The sequence below is a fragment of the Equus caballus genome, chromosome 10, assembly GCF_041296265.1.
Source record: "Equus caballus isolate H_3958 breed thoroughbred chromosome 10, TB-T2T, whole genome shotgun sequence".
Taxonomy (NCBI): Eukaryota; Metazoa; Chordata; class Mammalia; order Perissodactyla; family Equidae; genus Equus; species Equus caballus.
In genome coordinates, this window is record NC_091693.1 from 73,279,243 (window position 1) to 73,300,929 (window position 21,687).

The 21,687-nt window shown below is 39.8% G+C and overlaps 1 long non-coding RNA gene across 1 annotated transcript; it reads left to right on the forward strand.

The window, feature by feature from the left end:
- Positions 1 to 3,076: 3,076 nt before the first annotated feature.
- On the forward strand, positions 3,077 to 21,351 carry LOC138916054 (uncharacterized). The gene is made up of 3 exons (XR_011422692.1): positions 3,077 to 3,273; positions 20,125 to 20,186; positions 20,568 to 21,351. It is a non-coding gene; the product is annotated as an uncharacterized lncRNA (long non-coding RNA).
- Positions 21,352 to 21,687: the final 336 nt, after the last annotated feature.

Sequence of the window (21,687 nt, forward strand, 5' to 3'; positions counted from 1 at the left end):
ACCGTAGGGTTAGCTAACATCTCTATGATGTCACATTGTCTTTATCTCTTCATCTGTCAATGGACATTTAGGTTGCTTCCGCCTCTTAGCTGTCGGGAATAATGCTGCAGTGAACACGGGTGCATAAATCTCTCTTCAGGATCCTGTTTTCAATTCTTTTGAAACCAGAAGTGGGATTACTGGATCATATGGTAATTCTGTTTGTGACTTTTTGAAGACCCTCCATACTGCTTTCCATAGTGGCTGCACCATTTTGCATTCCTGTTAACAGTACACAAGGGTCCCAGTTTCTCCACATTCTCACCAAGACTTGTTATTTTTTGCTTTTTTGATAGTGGCCACGTTATTTTTATTTTCTATTTTTTTGAGGAAGATTAGCCCTGAGCTAACATCTGCTGCCAATCCTCCTCTTTTTGCTGAGGAAGACTGGCCCTGAGCTAACATCCGTGCTCATCTTCCTCCAATTTATATGTGGGACGCCTACCACAGCATGGCTTGACAAGCGGTGCCATGTCCACACCCAGGATCCGAACCGGCCAACCCCAGGCCACCAAAGCAGAATGTCCACACTTAACCACTGCGCCACTGGGCCAGCCCCCCACATTATTTTTTATTATAGATATCCCTGACTCTTCTCCTTCCCTAACCCTGCCCTATTTCAAGGTTCTTTCTACTCTATTCATTTCTGTTGCTTGAATTTTTTGTAAATCTATTACTTTTATAATTTTTAAGGCAGTGAAGATACGTTTTTTAAAAATCTGTTGCAAAAAATGTTGGCCAAAAGCAATATGATAGAGGCATTTGATGGCTTTGAGTAGAACATACGTTACGGGGCACTGAGAGAAATGATGGCACTGAATTGGGGATTTTCTGAGCAGTCTGGAGTTGAGACTAGGGGATCACATTGTGGTCCAAATATCCCTCTCACCATCACCTGTCTTATCTATACCCAATCAAAGAAGGTCCTCATTGTTAGGAAACCTAGGGTCAACCAAGGCACACATTAGAATGTCAAGTGAAAATTACAGAGTATTCCTCTGTTAAGTAAACAAATACATTCATTAATTTAAAGCAAATGAAAGTAAACATTGTAACATCAAAAGTGAAATCATAGCATGTGAGATGTAATTCAACAGAGAGATAAGAGAGTTCTCATAGCAGGAGGGTCTTTCTGGGAGCGGAAATTGTGGTCAATGTATTAGTGCAGGTCACACGTGTCCTGGTAGCATGTGCTTGAGCCCCACTTATCCCAGCCCCTCACTGATCCTGACACCAGGGTGATTCAGGCAAAGGATGAATCTCACGTCTGTTGCACACGTTACTTAAGAAGAAGAACAGATAAAAGTTCAACAATTTGTATTTTAGAATTCTAAATGGCCCCACGTGAAGTCAGCTTATGTCAAATTATCATATGTCCCTGCTGCTAAGCAGCTGTGTGACTTTGACCAAGTCACTTAACCTCTCTGATACTATGTTCTCTTCCCCAGTGGGAAGATTGAAATGGATAACTGTGCATTCTCGTCTAGAACTAACATTCTAGGATTTTAAAGTGTGCTTTCAAAATTTCCACGGGCTCTCAGGATGACAGAGATGATGAGTTCTAGAAGGACCACCAGCGCACGATGATCCATGGTAAGGCCAACTCTGTAGCGCTACCACTCCGCATACCATCTCTTACTGCCCACTCCTGTTTTCTCACCCACATTCCAGCGCTCCCTCTGTCCTCCGCCCATCTTCCCCACTTCCAGCCCTCTCCCTATCCCACGCTTGAATCAACTAGAAAGAATATTTAGATACAGATTTAACTTGACTTGCAAAAATTAACTGGTTATCGTGGAGCAGAAAGCCACTAACCATTAACAGTGTTTGCAAAAACTAAGAAAAAGGCTCTATGCCTTGGAGAATGTGCTTTTACTTCATCGAGCTACCTTAAAAGCGACTAATTCCTTAGAAGTGTACAACACTTTGGAATTGCAAAGGCTCTCGTGTATAGTATCTCACTTAACAGTCCTGATAAGCTTGAGAGGTAGGTTTCATTATCTCTCTGTTATAGATGAGGAATCCAGCATTGAAAAGTAAAGCAAGTTGATCAAGAACTCACAGTTCACCCTCTAAATCAAGATCTTCCAGGGTGAGGCTTTGAAGTAGAACTTTTTAACTCTAATTTTAATTTCTAAGGCAATTCTCTTCAGGCCTATATAAATCAGTTTTACGGCTTTTTTTTTGTTTTTTAAGAAACACTACTCAAAAAATTCTCTCTGAGAATGACAACTAGTATGTTGATGTTTAGCTTCTTGGGGATGCCATTGATGTTTTATGGGGTTTTTTTTCTCTCTTTGTTTATTTCACAGTGCCACCTCCAGAGAAGGTGTTCAAAGAAGTACTTTTTGAGAAGAAAGATGGATAGATGGATAGATGGATGGATACACTAACCAAACAACAAATGAGTGAATAAATTAATGAATGGACTTAGAACCATCTGGCTTTTCAGCTATTGATGAGAAAAATCTTACAAAATCTTTGTTAGAGCCACTTATTTACCCATTTATTTAATAAGAACCTTTACTCATTTATTTAGTAAATGTTTTCTCACTTTAATTAAGCCTTGATAATTGGAAATATAAACTTGAGATTACTCTCCTAGTTATACTGACCCAACCACATTAGATATGCCAAGAATTTTGGTTGCAAATCAACAGAGATCAGTTATCCACCTCTTTAATATACTAGAAAGTGTAAAATGACAAATCGTTAAGCTTTTGTATCTATCCAGGACCCAAAGAACTTGATACTAACCATCCCAAAAGCTTTTCTTCCTTTGACAGAGGCGGCTATTGCTTTCATCAAAGTTCAAGCAACAGGTGCTTATACTAGCTGACTTTTTGCCAACAAAGAAGTAGAAAAGTAATTTATCAGAATTATTGAAAGTAAAAATACATAGATAGTGCAAATGCAAGTTTTTACTGAGTGTATAATAATTTGAGGCAAAGCTGATTGAGCCAGGAGAAGATTGTGGGAACCAAGAAAAACAAGCCTAACCAGCTCTTCTTGTATTAAAGACTGGAATTTCAAATGAGTCAGGTCCAACACTGTAAAATGATTCCTCAAAGTCTGCATCATAACTTTACATATCGTAAACTGAATTTTATCTGCGTTTAAAAATTTTATCCATATGGTGGTTGAAATAGTCATAAAATAATAATTATATAGCTGTGTTCCTGTGGCAAAATCAAGGCTCAGTTTTGGAAGTTCTTGAGGAATTCACATGAAAAGGTACCAATGGTTTTCTGGGGTGGGGGTGGTGAGGAAAAGGAGTTAAGAAAACAGAAAACCTTAATTCTGTCCTATACTTCTGACAGATTTTACCTTTTACAATAATCACATTGCATTTTAAGTAGAAAAGTAATCGAAAATTTTGTTTATGTTTGGCTTCTAGAGTGTATGTGATAGATAAATAATTCCCAGCAAATTTCTACTCTGTGTTATAAAGATGTCTACTCATATTTATATCGATTACTTCTAATTCAGTGCACATAGATTCAAGCATCTGAGTAAATATGACTACAGAGGTCAAGGTAGACACTGGAACAGGGGAGTCTAACCATATTAGAAACATTATTGTCAGCAAAGTTTTCAAACATAGTAACAGTTTCCTCAAACTGGATCTGAAGAAATTAAAGGTTAAAAGTCATGATTACCATTCTAAGTTAGAAAGAAATTTTGCAAACCCAAGTATATGTGTAATATAAATTTATTGCAGATTACTGTTTAACTATGTGTTTCTGATCAAAGTCTACAGTTGCATAATACAACTACACATATTGCAAATTCGCAACATTCTGCAAGCAACAGAGCATTCCAAATAATGGCTTAAATTGAAGACTCTTCTTTGTTTAAAGCACTTACATGTTTAACTGGTTTTAGAAGAGACCGTGGAACTCGTAATAATGAACTTGGGTTTTTTACTTAGGTAACTGCAGAGAAGAAGAAGGTGTACATTTTTAAGAGTACAAAAGCCAATTTTGTACATGTACTAATTATCTTAAAATAGTAATATCAAATCCTAACTTATTTATCACACAAGCTTGGGGAATTAGGTGTGACACACTGTCAATTTTTCAAATAGCTGAAGTTAACCATGTCAAATTTATTTCTACTTTATTTATTTATTTATTTATTTATTTATTTATTTATTGTGTGTGTGTGTGTGTGTGTGTGTGTGTGAGGAAGATTGTCCCTGAGCTAACATCTGTGCCAATCTTCCTCTATTTTGTATATGGGATGTCACCACAGCATGGCTTGATGAGCAGTGTGTAGCTCTGTGCCCAGGATCGGAACCCATGAACTCCAGGCCTCCAAAGCAAAGCGCACGAAATTAACCACTATGCCACTGGGACAGTCCCTCAAATGTCTTTTTATTTTTAACGGAAATCTATTAAAATTATTACAGATATTTTCCCACCTAATTGAACAGAATACATTGAGCAGAAATCACCTTTGTCCTGAGGTTTGGGGCCATCAGTTATCGTGCTCCCCGAGGCCCTCCTTGATCACTAAGGTTTCTGTATATTGTTTGGCCCCCTTGCTCCCTCCTTCACTGTCCCTTGTTCCCAGCATGCCTGCAGCACCCTTTTCATTCTTCCTTCTAATATACCACACCCTGGGTAAAATTGTAAAAATTGAAATTAGTCAGTGAAGCCAGATAAGCAGGCTTGTTTAATCCTTAAAGTTAATTTTACACACAAACCTGAGTCAACAGGCTCTGATATGAAGCTCTGATATCAGCTTCACTCCTCTCAGGTGGTGAGAACATTTACCTTTACTGCTCAACCCAGTACACTGCCTTTTGCCAAGTCCAGGCTGAACCTTGATCCAGGTGGTTAAGATCAAATGGTGAGAATTATCCCGGGTAGGAAAATTGGTTGCCAAATAATAAAAACAGCAAAGTTCAGGTTGTGTGGGTGTCTATGACAGCTGCAGTCTGAGAGTGCTCCCAGTAAATAGCACTCCTCTCCCCGATCCAGTTATAAATGATTTAAGTAAAAATGGAAGCCATTACCAACAGACCTTGGTTGGAAAGGTAAGACCCAATTGGAACTACTGATTAAACTTCAGAATTAGAAAGATTTGCCCACATAATCCTAGATAGCTCTGGACCTAAGCAGGCCTATAGGAGGAAGGCTGCTTCCCAACAAAAAAGGAAAGAGCTGAGCTGTGCACGCCTAACGCGTCTTTCCTAATTTACCAATTCCACTTAGCTGATATTTACATTAAATCATCTCACCTTTCAATTTTGTATACAACTGGCCTTCCATTACTTCACTGCTTCCTTGTTTAATTAGCTCAGGTGCAGAGGATTGAGCTAATCCTCCTCATCCCAAGGCACAGTACCATCAATGTCAAGAGACTATACAAAGCCCCTTTCTGCTTATTTATTTATACACTGTCCCTGTTCTCTTCCCCACGACAGGCAACAACACTAATGTGGCTGATATGTTTTCTTGAGTTTGTATGCAACTCTATAAAAAGTCTTATTGTTTGAGTGTGTATTTTAGAACTTCATATAAACTTATATACACAAGGTCTCATTCTGTCTTACTTTTCTTACTCTAACCATATTTTTAAGATCTGTCTGTGCTGTTATATGCACATTGCTTCAAAGAAGTTCATTGCTTCTAAATGTTGCATAGTGCTCCGAGGTGTGCAACCACCACATTTCATTTGCTCATTCTCCCAAATGATAGGCATCTTGATTTGTCTCCATCCTTGTACACGTCCAATAATAGTGTTGGGCAGGTCACAGAGCTGTGGGTACCTTATTTGACTGAGCACTGCCAAATCACTGTCCGTAATGGCTGTGCCAGTCTACATTCTCTCCTGCAGTGCAGGTGGGTTCCTGTTACCCAACATCCCCACCAAATTTTATATCATCTAACTTTCAATTTTTGCCATTCTTTTGAGTGTAAGCTGGTATCTCATTGAATTTAAATTTCACATTTCTCTGATTACCAACAACTTTGGACAGCTTTTTATATACATATTAGGCATTTAGATTTCTATAAATAATATGTCATAGCCTTTGCCCATTTCTGTAACATTTTCTGGATTTTTCTGAGTCATTTGTGGATACAAATGTATTCCAAATGTTGGTTCCTTGTCTGTTTAGGAGTTATAAATATCTTCCCCCCGCCTTTCATCTATCTACAAATTGTGTTCAGTATGTCCTTTGCAAAATAGAAATCCTTAATTTTTTTTAATCAAATTTCTAAATTGTTTTTGCTTTGTGGTTGTACTTTTGTTGTCTCTGACACCAAAATGAGCCCATATTTCTTCTTATGACAGTTTAGGGTCAGCTACTCACGTGTATTGTTTCCCCCACAATCAAGTTGGAAAGATTCATATGACCTATTTTATCTGCATAGAAATAGTACCTTTTTGCTTTCAACAGAAAAGTTGTTTTCTTTTAGTATTGGGTGGTGTGGGTAGATAGACTTGTTAACAGAGTATAAGTTGAAGAAAAATTTCCCCCAATCCTATGGTGAATATAAACCAAATGACTCTGGGCAGTAGATTAATTAATGGGAAGAGAGAAAGTGGTCTGTTTAGACCTGTTCAGAAACTCACAATTCAAGCTCACCCTAAAACAAGCCTAAACTCAAATCTCGATGGCAAGCACCTGAACTGATTTAGTCTGTAGATTGACATGGAAGTCACAAGATGTTTCACTGTGGCCCTGACTTATTGTGGGACTTTCAGCACAGTGTGCATCCTCAATAGCTTTTTTTTTAATTTAAAGTTTTTCCTTTTTTTTTTTTTAAAGATTGGCACCTGAGCTGACATCTGTTGCCAATCCCCATTTTTTTTCTGCTTCTTCTTCTCCCCAAAGACCCCCAGTACATAGTCATCTATTTTAGTTGTAGGCCCTTCTGGCTCTGCTATGTGGGACACCGACTATGCATGGCTTGATGAGCAGTACTAGGTCTGCGCCCAGGATCTGAACCAGCAAAACCCTGGGTCGCTGAAACGGAGCATGCGAACTTAACCACTCGGCCATGGGGCTGGCCCCTAATTTAACTTTTTATTTTGAGGTAATTATAGATTCACACACAGTTTAAGGAATAACACAGAGAGATCTGGTATACTCTTTACCCAGTTTTCCCTAATGGGAACGTCTTGCAAAACTATAGTATAATTTCACAACCAGGATATTGACGTTGACTGTATGTATGTATACCAATTTCTCCATTTCTATAATTTTGTCATTTCAAGAATATTATATAAATGAAATCATATAACACGTGACCTCTTAGGCTTGGCTTTTTTACTTAGAATAATCTGCAATGAATCTGGAAATTCATCCAAGTTGTTGTATGTATCAATAGTCTGTTCCCTTTTCTTGCTGGGCAGTATTCCATGGTATGGACGCAGCCCTGTTTCTTTAACCGTTCACTCGCTGAAGGACATCTGGGTTGTTTCCAGTCTTTGGCTATTATGAATAAAGCTAATATAAACATTTGTGTATGGATTTTTGTGTGAACGTAAGTCTTAATTTCTCTAGGGTAAATGCCCAGGAGTGTGATGGTTAAGTCATATAGTGGTTGCATGTATAGTATTTTAAGCAACTTCCACATGATTTTCCCGAGTGGCTGTAGCATTTTGTAATGTCACCAGGAATGTGTGAGTGATTCAGTTTCTCCACATCCTCACCAATATTTGGTGTTCTTACTATCTTTATTTTTGCTATTCTGATAGGTGTGTACTGATAATTCATAGTTTTAACTTGCATTTCCCTAATAGCTAATGATGTTGAATATCTTCTCATATGATTATTTACCATTCAAATATCCTCTTTGGTGTACGTCTTTTCATGTCTTTTGCCCATTTTCTAATTGGAATGTTTGGTTTTTATGTTGTTGAATATTGAGAGTTGTTTATACATCCTAGATCCTAGCCCTTTGTCAGATACGTGGTTTGAAAATATTTTCTCTCACTCCTCAACATTTCTTCATCCTCTTAACTGGCTATTTTTGCAGAACAAAAGTTTTTAATTTTAATGTAGTTCAACTTATCAATTTTTCCCTTTATTGATTGTGCTTTTGGTGCCAAGTATAAAAACTTTCTACCTAGCCCTAGTTTCCAAAGGTTTTCTAAGTTTTTTCCTAAAATTTAGTTTTATGTTTGACATTTAAGACCACGATCCATTTCAGTTAATTTTTGTATGAGATATAAAACTTGGGTTCAGTTCTTTCTTTGGTTTTTTTGGTTTTTGTGGGGGGTTTTTTTTGCCTGTGGCTATTCAGTTGCCCCAGCACACTATTTCTTGGAAAGGCTATCTTTCTTCTGTTGAATTGCACTTTTTTCACAAATCAGTTGGGCATGCTTGTTTGTGTCTATTTCTGAGTTCTCTGTTCTGTTCATTGATCTGTGTGTCTGTCTATCCCTCTTCCAGTACCATAAAATCTTGATTACTGTGTCTATACATTAAGTCTTGATAATGGGTAGACCTATTCTTCCCACTTGATTGATCTGTTTCAAAATTGATATGCTAGTTCTTTTGTCTTTCCATATAAATTTTAAGAAAATCTTGTCTATGTCTATAAAAAATCTTGCTGGGATTTTGATATGAATTGCATTAAACTTTATCAATTTGGGGAGAATTGACATTTTTATTATGTTGAGACTTCTAATCCATGAACACAGTATGACTTTCCACTTATTTAGATCTTTGATTTTGTTCATCAGCATTTTGTAGTTTTCAGCATACATGTCTTGTACATGTTTTGATAGATTTACACCAACTATTTTAGTTTTCGAGCGATTGTAAATGGTATTGTATTTTTAATTTTAACATCCACATTTACTACTAGTATATAGAAATACGATTGATTTTGGTATGTTTGCATTATATCCTGCAACATTGCTAAGCCCACTTACTACATGTTCTAGGAAACTTTTGGTAGATTCCTTGAGATTTTCTACATAGAAAATCGTGTGATTTGTAAACAAGGATAGTTTTATTTCTTCCTTTCTGATCTGTATGCCCTTGATTTCCTTTTTTTGGCCTTATTGAACTGACTATAGCTTCCAGTACTATGTTGAATAAGATCAGTAAGAACAGACATCCTTACCTGGTTCCTGATCTTAGTGGGAAAGCATCAGGCATTCACATTAAGTATGACATTAGCTGTAGGTTTTTTTGGTAGATGCTCTTTGTGAAGTTGATAAATTTCCTTTCTATTTCTATTTTTCTGAGTTTTTTTCATGAGTGACTGCTGAATTTTGTCAAATTCTTTCCCCTGCATCAGTTGAAATGAGTATGAAAGTTTTTCTCTTCAGCCTGCTAATATGGTGGAGTACACCAATAGATTTTCAAATATTGAACTACCTCACATCTCTGGCACAAACCCCACTTGGTAATGGTATATAATTCTTTTTATATATTGCCGAATTCTATTTTCTAATATTTTGTTAGGAATTTTTGAATATGTAGTCATAAGCAATATTGGTCTGTATTTTTTAAAAAGATTGGCCCTGAGCTAACATCTGTTGCCAAACTTCCTCTCTTTTTCTTTATTCTCTCCAAATCCCCCCAGTATGTAGTTATACATTCTAGCTGTAGGTCCTTCTAGTTCTGCTGTGTGGGATGCTGCCTCAGCATGGCCTGATGAGTGGTGCTAGGTCCGCACCCAGGATCCAAACCAGTGAGACCCTGGGCCACCAAAGTGGAGTGTGGGAGCTCAACCACTTGGCCACAGGGCCAGCCCCTGGTCTGTATTTTTTTTGTTTTTTGTTTGTTTACTGTCTATTTTGATGTCATGGTAAAATTAGTTTCATAAATGAATTAGAAAGTGTTCCCTCTTTTTATATTTTCTGAAAATGTTGTATATAATTGATATCCATTTTTTTAATGTTTGGTAGAATTCTCCAGTGAAAGCATCTGGGCCTGCAGATCTTCTTTTGAAAATTTTTAAATTGTGAACTCAATTTTCTCAATAGTTGTAGGGCTATTCGAATTACTTCTTTCATATTAAATGAATTGTAGTAGTTCATGTTTTTCAAAGAAGTGGTCTATCTCATCTAAGTTGTCAAATTTATATGCATAAAGTTGTTTGTAGTATCAGTGTTCCCTTCTGATCTTTTTGATGTCTGCAGAGATATCCTTATTTTCCTTTCTAATATTGGTAATTTGTATCTTCTCTCTGTTTTGTCAGTTTTGCTAGAAGTCTCTCAATTCTGTTGATCTTTTCAAAGATTCAGCACTTTATTTCATTGGTTTTATCTGTGGTTTTTCTATTTTTAACTTCATTGATTTTCTGTTCTCATTATTATTTTCTTCTTTCTTCTTGCTTTGGGCTTAGTTTGTATTTCCTTTTCTAAATTCTTAAAGTGTTTCTGTTATTGATTTCTAGTTTGTCAGAGATCACACTCTGTATGATTTCAATTATTTTAAATTGATTGAGGTTTGTTTTATAGCCAAGATATAGTCTGACCTGGTATGTGTTTTGTGGGCACTTGAAAAGAATGTGTGGGGGCCAGCCCCATGGCATAGTGGTTTATTTGGCACCCACCACTTTGATGGCCTGGGTTAGCAGGTTCAGATCCCAGGTGTGGACCTACCCCACTTGTCAGCCATGCTGAGGCAGTGACCCACACATAAAATAGAGGAAGACTGTCACAGACATTGGCTCAGGGATAATCTTCCTCAAGTGAAAAAGGAGGAAGATTGGCAACAGATGTTAGCTCAGGGGGAATCTTCCTCACCAAAAAAAAAAAAAAAGAATGTGTGTTTTGCTGTTGTTGGGTGGAGTTATTCAATGTCACACAGATCCTGTTGATTGATGATGTTGTTGACTTTTTCTACATAATTTCTGATATTCTATATAGTTGTTCTATCAATTGTTGAAAGTGGTGTGTTGAAGTCTCCAACTATAATTATGGATTTGTCTATTTCTTCTTTCACTTCTATTAGTTTTTGCTTAAAACATTTTACATGTGTTGTTGGTACGTACACAATTAAAATTGCTAGGTATTCTTTTTTGCTTTTTTTTTCTGTTGCAGGGAAAGATTCACCCTGAGCTAACATCTGTTGCCAAGATTCCTCTTTTTTTTTTTCCTCCCCAAAGCCCCAGTGCAGGGTTGTATATCCTAGTTGTAAGTCCTTCTAGTTCTTCTATGTGAGCTGCCACAGCATGGAAACTGATGGACGCATGGTTTTGGTTCTGCAACTGGAAACGAACCCAGGCCACCAAAGTGGTGAGAGCACCGAACTTTAACCACTAGGCCATCAGGGCTGGCTTGCTACATATTCTTGATGGACTGACCTTTTTATCATTATATAATGTCCCTCTCTGTCTCTGGTAATTTTCTTAGCTCTCAAGTCACTTTTTTAACCACATCGCACAGTGTTATAATTTTTGCTTCAACCACCAAACATAACTTAGAACACTCAAGATAAGAAGGAAAGTCTATTGCATTTACCCATACTTTTGGTTACTGCATTCTTTCTTCCCTCCTGATGTTCCAAGGTTTCTTCTTTTATTGTTTCCTTTCTGTTTAGAGAACTTCTTTAGCCACTCTTTCAGGTGCATCTGCTGGAGACATAATCTCTTATTTTTCCTCCTTCTGAGAATGTGGCAATCTCTTTTTCATTCTTGAAAGACATTTTCTCTGGGTATAGGATTCCAGCTGACCTCTTTCAGGACTTGAAAATATTGTGCAACTTCCTTCTGATCTCTATAATTTCTGATGAGAAATCTGCTGTCATTCTAATTATTATTTTTTTTTTCTCCCTCATAGGTCAGGTATCATTTTCTCTGACTGTTTTCAAGTTGTTGTTTTTCTGTTTGTGGTTTGTTTTTTTGTCTTTAGTTTTTAGAAGTTTAATTATGATGTGTCTTTCCATGAATTCCTTTGGATTTATACTGTTGGGGATTCATTCACTTTCCTGAATCTGTAGGTTTCTATCTTTTGACAAATTTGGAAAGTTTTAAGATATTATTTCTTCAAGTACTTTTTCAGTCTTGGTCTCTCTCTCCTCTCCTTCTGGGACTCCAATGACAATATTATTAGATCTTTTTTTATAGCCCCACAGGTCCCTGAGGCCCTATTTGTGTTTTTTCAGTCTATTTTCTCTCTATTATTCATATAAGGTAATTCTATTGTTTTATCTTCCAGTTCCTGATTCTTTTGTCTTTCCCCTCCTTTCTGCTAAAATTCAGCCCATCCACTGAACTTTTAATTCTGTTATTGTATTTTCAGTTCCACAGTTTGCATTTGTTTCTCCTTACTGTGTTTTATTTTATTGCTTAGGCTTTTTATTTAGTAGTTGTTGTTTCAAACATGTTCATATTTGCTCCTAGAAGCATTTTTATTATGGCTGCTTTAAAAATCTTTCTTTGGTAATTCCAAAATCCCTATCATCTTGGTATTGGCATCTACTTATTGTTTTTTTCATTCCATTTGAGATCTTCTTGGTTCTTGGTATCATGAGTGATTTTTGGTTGCAACCTGGGTGTTTTCATGTTATATTATGAGACTCTGGATCTGACTTAAACTTTCTGTGTTGGCTGGCTTTCTCTGACACGTCTCAAGCAGGGGAAGAGTGGTGTGCTGCCTCATTACTTCCAGGTGGAGGCAGAAGTCCAGGTTCCCCACTCAACTTCCAATGACAACCAAGGTATGTGTGGCGGGGGGCACGTCCTCATCACTCCTGGGAAGGGATAGGAATTCTGACTTCCCATGTGGTCTCCACTGACACTGCAGGGGCAGAAAGTAAAGCTTGTTAATGGCCAGTGGGGACAAAATTCCAAGCTCTGTACTTTGTCTTCTAACACCGCCCCAGAGTGGGTGTTGGGATGCATCATTACAGCTTCATGAAGGTGAAAGACTAGGCTCCCCATTCTGCCTTTGCCGGTGTGGGTGTGGATGAGGCCACAGTTTTATCTGTGGTCCAGGCAGGGGTAGAAAGGTGATTGTCTAATAGCTTCTGTCTTGTTATGCTTCCACTTTTCTGGTCCTTTGACTACAGGGAACAGTCTTTCATTGTTTTTCTTATTTTTTTTTTGGTCTGTTCCCATTGATGTTTCTTGGTTGCAGCCTTCTTCAGCTCCAATCTGTGATATATTAGACAAAAAGAAAACCCAAGGAACTCACCACCATGTTGTTCCTTGGGTCCCAATGTGTCTAGGTGGTGTGCCTTCTCTCCCTCTTCCAGAGTCTTCTTATGTTTGCATTATATATGATTTCCAGGGTTTTTGTTGTACTTAGTGAGAGGAATAAAGAAAAATATGTCCAATCTATCTTCCTAGATCACAAGGTCGATTGCTTCTTTCTAAATAACAGATTTTGATAACACAGCACATAGTGCATTTCTAGAGCAGATTTTCTGCAGAGTGAATTAAGAGGCTTATGGAATTTCTGTGATATTCAAACATGCAGAAGCAAAAGGGAAAAATAAATGTCACTGTCATGAGAGCCAGGCAGGTAGTAAGGAAACAAATTTCTCTAAGGTAATAATCTGCTCAATCTTGTGTATTAGCAGAAGTGAGCCACTGACCTAACATACTGTGCAGGGGTAATTTGCTGAGATCCCAAGAAAACCTTCAGTTCCTCAGCCTGTCATTTCCACTGTCGTACTCGTATTCTTTGAGCAGTGAAGCTGTTTTTCATACCTCAGTCAGACAGACATGAGAGGCATGATGGAAACTTTGCCATCTCTCACAAGTAGACTTTGTCCTTGGACAAAGCTGTTTGGCTCACTTGGCTCTGAGACCCCTATCCTGATCCTACTTCGGGCCTAGTCTGGACCTTTTGCTTGGTCTCAGTGATTCCCAACATTGTTCCTTTTTGTCTTTGATGGTGCCCTCTATGTCTCCAGCTGGAAATCAGGTGGACTTGCCTCCTTCCAGTGAAAAGCAGGACCAGCTTGCCCTCCCAGGGAGGGTTTAGTGACTCCAGACACCCTAAACTGGTGCTCTGAATCCCAGTTATAGTCAATAGGGGAGAAGACTTAAGAATATGGGTATAAAGATGTGATGAGTCACCAAGATCTAAATCTGATGAATGGTACGTAATTGCAAGTCCCATTTTAAGTGAAGAATAGAGTTGAGTGTCTTCCACTTCTTAGGGAATAAAGCCAACTGGACCCACCTTCAAGGAGGGACAGAAAACATTGGCCCAGGAAAGCTGAACTGATGTTGTTGTTTTTCAGTAGCCCCTCTGCTATGCCCTGAATGTTTGTGTCCCACCCCCAAAATTCGTATGTTGAAGCCCTAATCTCCAACGTGATGGAATTTGGAGGTGGAGTCTTTGGGAGGTAATTAAATCATGAGGATGAAGCCCTAATGAATGAGATTAGTGTCCTTATAAGAAGAGACATGAGAGAGACAGTCTCTCGCTCTCTCTGTCACATGAGGATATAGCAAGGAGCCACCCATCTACAAATGAGGAAGAGGATTCTCGCCAAGAACTGAATCTGTCAGCACCTTGATCTTGGACTTCCCAACTTCCAGAACTGTGAGAAATAAATTTCTATTGTTTAAACCACCCAGTCTACTGTACTTGTTACAGCAGCCCACACTAACTAAGACACTGTCTTATAAAAATAAATCTCTGTTAAAATATGACCATTTATCATCCCAAAGGCATCTCTAGGCTACAAGAAGAGAGCAAAGCTTTGCAAAACGTGATTTATAGAAGCATGGAGCACCCTTTAAAGTTGCAAAGAGGGAGAGAGTAGAAAGGGGGTGGAAGAGAAACTGTTTAGCTCATATTTTAACCACAGTCTGCCAAGCCCATATCCTTAAAGATCTCATTTGGTAAGCTTGAGAAGGCAGCAAAGAGCTGCTCAGAGCGGGGAGCGGGGAGGTGGTGGAAGAGGAGAGAGCCTGGCTTCCAACAGGAGCTCTGCTAACAAAGTATCAAGTCTTCTGATTCATTATAACCTGCCTCTCAGTCTCCTAATTCTATGCTTTCTATTCAAATACAAATTCCATCGACTAAGGGAACTGTTGTCTAAATAAAGCTGTCTGAATCAAACCCATAAAGGCTTTTCTGTTTACTCAGAAACCTCTGCGCAGAAAGATTAGCCAACTTCTCGATTTCAAGATTTTTATCTCCTTTTTCCAACCTGTGATCATCTCCTTGAGGTCTGGAATCATGATCTTTTAAGTAATATGACACAAACATTAAGATTTTTAGAGAAAATGGAAAGCATCGTCTTTGAAAAGGCAAAGCCTGTCTCTCAAACAAGCAGAAATTCAATCCTTCACATATTTAACTAAATGAGGACATTTCCTTGAGATAAAACTTGTGAAGGTAGGAGATAAAAGGCTTCAGAAAAGAAAAGTGGATGATACTTTTTTGTTTTTTTGAGAAAGATTAGCTGTGAGCTAACATCTGCTGCCAATCCTCCTCTTTTTGTTGAGGAAGACTGGCCCTGAGCTAACATCCGTGCTCATCTTCCTCTACTTTATACATGGGACGCCTGCCACAGCATGGCTTGCCAAGAGGTGCCATGTCCGCACTGCTGAACACCTGGCTGCCGAAGCGGGACATGCACACTTAACCACTGCACCACCGGCCTGCCCCAGGATGATAGTTTTTAATAGGAGTAGTCCCATTTCTCTCTCATCTTTAGGATTTTTTTATTTTAAACTTAATTGAGTTTCCATATTCAAGATGTTTATCAGAATAAGAATTGGTAAGTTTGCATGGAATTTACAAACGCTGTATAGAGAGAGGGCTGAAGGGATCTTAGGAAAAGCCAGACACTTCTGCTGAGGTCTTCCTGCTGTAACGTTTATCCTTTTGCTTAAAAGAAATGTATCTGCTGTTTAAATGGACTGGTGGCTAGGATGGTCTCTGTTTTCTTCAAAGTGTAAAGTCAAATCACATGTAGGGATGTAAGGAGAAGGGAAGAAGATAAAAATCAGGACCTAATCTCTTAGCAAAAGCTGAGAGAAATGGCCCAGGCTTTTGAATGGAGAGCCCTCATGTGTCCCAAGCTTCATGATTTCCCTCACTGTAGGCGCCGTGAGGGGTTCATGCGTGTTTTCATGGATGTTCTACTCTCACCTCATCTACACCAGATTCCTGTTCTTTGAAACCCCCAGCCCTCAGGGGTGAATATCTGAGAGTCACATGGGGAGGCCAGAGGATGCAAGCCACTTCTCCTTGAAAGTTTTTGTTTGTTTATTTGATGTTGTAAGCTTCCAATAATGCTTTCCAGAGCTCCCAAGGATCACCTCCACTTCCCCAGTGGCTCACATTAGCATCAGGACAGCATCCTGGATGTCCAAGCAGGAAGTATTGCAGGTGGTCCAGTCCAGCCTCCTCCTTGTGGAGCTGAGTAGGCTAAGGCCCAAAGAGGGGGAGAGACTCAGACCAGGTCACAGAGTTTGTGGAGCCAGGACTAGACTCAATTCTCCTTGACTCCTCATCCAGAGCCTCCCTATGTCCCATACATCAGAAGAGTTGGGGGCAGGGGTGGGGCTGTGCTGGGGGCTGCTCACTTCTAGCCCTTCCTCTCAGCTTCCCCAGCTCTCACTACATCAGTTTTAATCGCAGTAGTTATACTCTGAAGGTCTAAAGGTCAGTTTTGTTCTCAATATTGGGAGACCCTGCAACCCAGCACCCTAGGGCTCTCTCTCTGCACTAGGTACCCTCTGCTTCCTACTGTCCTCTCCCTGTTAATCCCTTGCTCCCTAAGCTCCCTCTCCAGCTCTTCCTCCCTAGGTTCTAGGCTCAGATGGAGAGGCCAGAGGAGAAAGGGGGAGGCACTGGAGCCCATTAGCTGAGCCTGAGACTCAGCTCCCTGGTCTGATGCCAACCCTCAGGTCAATAGTTTGTGGCTGTTATGAGTGAGGCTGAGGGCTCTCCTTTACCTTGGGGGTTCTGAATGACAGCTATTATAGACATGGTAATTCCAGGAGGATTTGCCCAGAGTACACAGACTCTGGCTCAGCCAGGTGGGTGGAAAGGAGCTTCCAAGCTCCCCTCCTCACCCAGGCAAATGGTCCAGGTCTCTGGGCTGAAGGTGGGAACTGTGATGTCAGCAAAGTGTGGACCTCTCCTACAGCAGTCCACGTCACTTCCATCTCAACCTCATGGGAAGTTAGAGAGCACGGAAATGAACCACTGGCCAGCCATGGGCTCTTTTAAGCCTGGGGGGGTAAAGCCACCCCACTGTATCTCTTCTCTCTCCACTGAAGGTATTTGGAAAAAACAAACAAACAAAAAAATAAAAACTATGCGGTTACCCACCTTCTCCCCTCCTACAACATAGAAAACAAAAATGAAATTTAAATACATTTGGGAAACAATAGGTTCAATAAATAAGTTTCTTTTCTTTATAGCTTTGTGTGCTCTATAAATCTCCCAGTGGGAATAAACATGTTTCCTGGGGACACAATCAAGAAACAGCTGTCCTAGAACAGTCTTAAGAACCAGTTCAGGTCAAGTATATGAATGTGCTTCAAAAACTATTTTTTAAAACTACAGAAATGTATTGCAGGCAACAAGAACTTGAAAATAGGGCTGTCCCTTGAAAGTTACATCATAAATCAATAACTAATGAATTGGAAACAGGATGAGGGAACATGAGAGGAAACCTAGACAGAGGGAAGCCTAATTATCACATTAACACATCTGAAGAAGAAATGGAAACTAGAGAAAGGCCAGTTTCAGAGGCAAATACTGACAGCGCTCTGCTAAGCTCTGCTACTGGGGTTGGCGTGCTCACTCCAGCTGCTCAGTGCTGGTGGCAGAAACACCCACATGGAAGTGACAAAGACTCTTCCCTTGACCAAACTAAAGTCAGGCTTTTTTGAACTCCCTTTTCAACTAGGCCTCATCCTGGGGCCCTCTCGTCAGCCTGCTTAGTCCGGCTCTGGCAAGAATCCTGCTAAGTCAGTTTGGAGAGAATTTCCCACCCTTGATATCTGATCAAGTTCCTCATCCTCCACCTTTGATGTATAAGGCCTTGACCTGTCTTCAGAAAGAATCCTGTTAAGTGGGTTTAGCAAGAATCCCCTTATCCTTAATGTTGCCTCTTGGTAATTGTCCATCTCTTTCCCCCTCACTCTGCTCTTTGGCTGCAAAGCCCCAGCTGCCTTTGCTATAGTTCATTATTAAGCCTGATCTCTGCCCCCTATTGCCATAGTCTTGACCTTATTGCAATAGTCCCAAGTTAGTCTTCCTTACTGTTAGAATAAGTGTCAGAATCATTTTTTTACCTACAGGAGTGAGGGGCAGGAAGGATCCCGCACTCTTTCTTGGTTGCCTTTAAACATTAGAACCACTCAAATAATCAGCCTTTGTTTTCTTTCATGTCCATCTAACAACCTTGGATGGATTCTAGCTTCCAAGGGTGTTCTCAGGCTGAAGAGAATGCCCCTCACCATTTTATAGTTGTGTTAATTAGTACATTGGCACTGATCCTGATTTATATACTTCTGTGATTAAGTTATTCATGGAGCATATCCCAAAGATTTTGTCAATGTGTTAAAACACATTGACAAAAATCAAGTTTTTGGGGCCACAAAAGAGAGAACCAGGGGGCCGGCCCTGTGGCTGAGTGGTTAAGTTCACACGCTCTGCTTTGGCGGCCCAGGGTTTTGCCAGTTCGCATCCTGAGTGCGGACATGGCACTGTTCATGAAGCCGTGCTGAGGCGACATCCCACATGCCACAACTAGAAGGACCCATAACTAAAATATACAACTAAAATATACAACTGTGTATGGGGGGCAGGGCTTTGGGGAGAAAAAGGAAAAATAAAATCTTTTTTAAAAACCCCAAAACAACCTTTTTTTTTTTTTTTTTTTTTTTAAAAAAGAGAGAACCAGAAGGTAAGATCTAGCCACAGGGAGCTACAGCACCTAAGAATCCCTGCTGCAGCTTAGATGACACAGCTACCTAATGAACATCAGCAACCAAAGTTTTTGAAAAGTCAATAGGGAGTTACAGATGAGGAAATAATCAGGGTGATATAAATTACTTTGGCTGTTGTGTTGAAAATTTAATCTTTCTTCTCTCTCATTGCCTACATCCTAAAACTCAATTATGTCTTGTGTTTCCACCTTCTAACCATCTCTCAGATCTACCCATGGCTTTATCCTGACCTGGGGATCTTACTAAAATGTTGATCCTGGTCCAGAGGTCCTGGCAGGCATGGGCACCAGAGTCTACATTTCAACTAATCTCCCAGGTGTTGCAGATGCTGCTGGTCCAAGGACCCGTCCTTTGAGCACAAGAGGCAAGGTGCCATCATCTCTAGATTGGAGTATTGTCACAAATTCCTAATTGGTCTCCCTGCCTCTCTTTCCAATCTATTTCCCACCCTGCAGCCAGGAGGGTCTTCCTAAAATGCAAATCTGAGCAAGTTCCTCCCCATTCCCTATCTTTGATTGCCCATACAGCCCTGAGATCCTGCTCTGGCCTCTTATTCCACCTCAGACTCCTGTCCATCTCAAGCTCACTGGTCCAGCCCTGATGAATTAGGCTCAATTCCTATAAACACCGTGTGCTCTCTATTTCTGAACTTTCTCACAAGTTCTTTTCTTCATCTGACAAACATCATTTTCCTTCTAATTCCCATCTTCCTCTCCCTTTCCCCTCCCACACCCTTCCAGGCTTTTGAAATCCAGTTATACACCCTTCTTCTGTGTTTCTATAACACCCTGAACCTCTCCTATCACTGTACTTATCAACCTATAGAATGACTTTTCTCAAACTTCTATCATTAGATCATGAATGTGGGGGAGAGAGGGGTACTTGTATGTTTTCATTGTATCTCCATCACATTGCTTCACATATTGCAAATGTTTAAAATGTATTTATTAAATTGAACTGGAAAAGGGAGAGCACTGAGGAAGTAGAGGCCTGGAAGGGTTTCAAATTTATATCTTATTTGATCTTCTTCATAGAGTCACAATCAAGGTTACTCAATGTTAAGGATAAAATTGATGAGGTTGTTACACTGAACCACAAGCTAAAGCCTTCTAACTACTTTAGAATAACACTAGGCTTGCAGTTCTGTTTAAATTCCATCTTACCTAAGCAATGCAGAATACATATCTTATATATAACCAAGGCAGCCCTGACCAGCTGTTCTCTATTTTTACAGAAGCGCTAGCAAACAGAAGCATAAACTGCAGTAAAATATGCAACATACGGAAAGACCGGATGGTAAGTGGGGGAGGGGTTACATGTGAAGTGGCCTTCAGAGAGACCCTTCCAGAGAGATGACTCACATGATAAGCAGTTCTTTAATCTTAGTATATGAGATCTGCAGATGGATCCGAACAATGATAATTTTTTAAATAAAAATCTCAGAACTTTAAGTTCTGACATTCCATATGCCTTATTAAAAAAAATCAAAATGGAATCTTATGAAGAATAGAACAGGTACACATTCTTAACATGAAAGTCTATGTGGTTCAAGTATAAAAATTCAGTGAGGTCTATTTATTTTCTTATATACAAAAATATAATTGATAATCTGTTGTATTTTCATATTTTTCTTTCACTATGCTTTTCTTAACTAGAGATTTTCTTTTATTTTTGAAGAAAGGAATGGCATAAGGAAAGCACGAGGATCCAGCTGGCCTTTTTGTTTTCTCCTTGTTACCAGATCCTAAATCTCTCCTCTGATCTGGCTCGGGAATCTGGTGTGAAACAGATGACTCCATTCCCATCAAGGTATTATCTGAGACGGGAAAGGTCACCCCTAGGAGCCCACCTGCCTCTCCCTGTGGATTCCTCACTGGTCAACAGTGTTCCCATTGTCTTTCTTCATTCATGGCTCACAGAATGACACCTGCCCGAGGCCAGCTGCACAAACTCGCCTTCTTACAACGAAGAGAAAGAACAAACAGGGAAAGCTGGAGTTAGGCAGTGATTCAACATATCAAAGTATCTTTTTATGTTTTGTGTGTGAGAATATTCAATATTTTCATGGGTGTGAATTTACTTTCAATACAAATATGATAAACCTACTGTTTATCGAATACCTCTTACATGCTAGAACTTCATAGACATGTTTGACTTCGTCTCTGTGATAGCTGGGAAAGTAAGATATTATACTCCCCAGCGAAACTGAGGCCCAGAGAGAATCAATCCCAGTCAGTGGCTGCTCCGAGATGCAGACGTGGATCAGCCTCATTTCTAAAGCTCTAGTCCTTTCCTCTAAGCTCTGCTGCCTTTGAGAAAGCAAAGTTCCCAAAGACAATTTCATCTGAAATTTCAACAGTGTTCTTTTTAGTTAAAAAAATACAGAGGAAAAAAAGGAATGCATGTATGCACGGAGAGTCTGGGTATCCAAAGAGCACGTGACGGGCCAATATTGGACCTCCGGACGGGGGCGTTGTTCCCTCCCCGCCTGCAGTACCTCCCGCTCTAGGCACCTGCAGGTGAACTGTGGCTGCGCGCTACCCAGGACCTGCAGGGCGCCGGGTGCGCGCGTGAAGGGTATAGCCGCGCGCGGAGAAGGCGTCGGAGGACGGCACACGGCCGGGAGATGCCACAGTCTTTAAAATACATATTTAATGTGTCCTCGTTCATTTCCACTACCACTTCCCCATTCAGCTACTCGGTAATAGCCTTGTAATTTTCTGTCTTTCAACCTGACCTCCCCCAAGCCTTTCTCCACACCCCCAGAGAATCAGATCGTGACACTCCACCGTCTGAA